The sequence below is a fragment of the Lactuca virosa genome, chromosome 5 (assembly GCF_052849685.1).
Source record: "Lactuca virosa cultivar CGN04683 chromosome 5, Lactuca_virosa_CGN04683_v6, whole genome shotgun sequence".
NCBI lineage: Eukaryota > Viridiplantae > Streptophyta > Magnoliopsida > Asterales > Asteraceae > Lactuca > Lactuca virosa.
In genome coordinates this window covers 360,469,258-360,471,113 of record NC_136430.1, presented here as the reverse complement: position 1 = coordinate 360,471,113, position 1,856 = coordinate 360,469,258, and the positions used below count along the sequence as shown (strand labels likewise).

General features: G+C 28.7%; 1 non-coding gene across 1 annotated transcript; it reads left to right on the top strand.

Annotated features, from left to right (window-relative positions):
* The first annotated feature begins 202 nt into the window (after nucleotides 1-202).
* Nucleotides 203-276, top strand: TRNAR-UCG (transfer RNA arginine (anticodon UCG)). The gene has a single exon. It is a non-coding gene; the product is annotated as a tRNA-Arg (tRNA).
* Nucleotides 277-1,856: the final 1,580 nt, after the last annotated feature.

The following is a 1,856-nucleotide window of genomic DNA, read 5'->3' as shown; positions in this document are numbered from 1 at the left end:
ATTTCAATCAAAAATATCGTTTTTAATTTGATAAATACTCTTTTTAAATTTGGGATACTGTAAATCAATTTCTAGTTTATGTTTCATAATTGTAATTGTTTAAATTTAGGATCTTCATTTTCTTTTAATCCTACGCACATAATTACATTTGCGTTTCTAATAATATAATTTATAATTAAACAAGTATAGAATTTCAACAACAGACCGCATAGCGCAGTGGATTAGCGCGTTTGACTTCGGATCAAAAGGTCGTGGGTTCGACTCCCACTGTGGTCGTTTTTCATTTTTCAACAGATTGAATATCTTCTAACTCGTGGTCGTTTTTCATTTTTCAAGAATATCTTCTAACTCGTTAATCATTTTGTAGTTTTTATTTATTTTGTTCCAAGTATTGGTTTTAGGCTCATTATATTTTTTTCAAATGCATATGTTCTAATTCATTAATCCGTTTTTTGTTTTATTCATTTTGCTCTTAACGTGGTCAGTTTCATTTTTCTCATCTCTAAATATTATTAAAAGAGAACCTTTAATTCTAAATTGAAGAAATCAGGGCCGTTGATTGCATTTCAATCTTATATTTTCCACCATCGGATTATTTGCTGACATCATCTTTGTCAACCCCTTTATTTTTGTCCACAAATTTTATAAAACATATACTACGTTTTAAATTAGGAAGTCTATTAATGACAATTAAAAATCTCACCAAAAATAAAATGAATTAAATTATGAATTCTATTAATAACAATTAAATCTCACCAAAAATAAAATGAATTAAATTAATAATTTTTTTAATTACAATTAAATCTCACCAAAAATAAAATGAAAAAATGTCTTGCCCCATCCCTCATCACCAGTACCCCTACCCTCTCTCCCTTTTTTCTTTACATAATTTATCTAACCTAAGTTTTGTAGTGGGAAAGAAAATAGGGGAAAGAAGAAATAATATATATGTGGGTTTCGATCTGTGTAGATCAGTCTTGTGTTCGATCATCATGAATGAAGGAGGAATGATATAGAGATAAATTTATTTGGATTCTACTTTAATTTGATCGTAGTTTAGATCGATTTTGGGTACGTTTTAGATTATGTTTCTTTTATTTTGTTTTGAACTATGAAGTTCCAAATCGATTTAAGTTTAAATCAATAATGGTTACATTTTCTGAATCTGCTTCTATTTTTGTTCTTATGATTTGTATTGTTGATTTTGATTTTTTAAGTTATAGATATCTGGAGAGCAAAAGGATGGACACAGCAGCACCGCTGCCTCTCATCCATTGTTTCGATTTGGATGATATGTCCACTAGGTAGTGAATTTGTATATGACGATTTTCTTTTTTCTTTTTACATTTTTGTATATGCATTTAGTCAATGATTTTGTTGTGGCTTACCAAGTCATGAATGGAAGATATACTCGAGTCAGTATCTATAATGTTTTACCCATTCGATCCCTTCCTGGATTTGGAGATGTAATTTAAACCCTTATACCTGTGAGTGATCCACATATTCTACAACTCAGCAAAACCCAATGGTGATATGTGTTTTGATTTATTTAAAAAACATCTTTTAAAGATACAAATTGGGCTCTCAGAAATAAGTTATTCATCTATCATTTTTTAATATTATAAAAAAAACATCTTTTATACTCAATAGCAAAGAAAAGATAAAGTTTTAGTATACCATGTAAATAGATTACATCGATAAATCTTATTGGAAAATGTTTTGGATTGATTAATTTTGGTTAATTAGCATGTTTTTTTTGTTAACTTGCATTGTATGGGCATGCCGAGAAGCATAGTAAGAACCTTTCACAACCTTATTCTTTCGTTTAACTGGTTTGAATCTTGTTATTGAGTTTA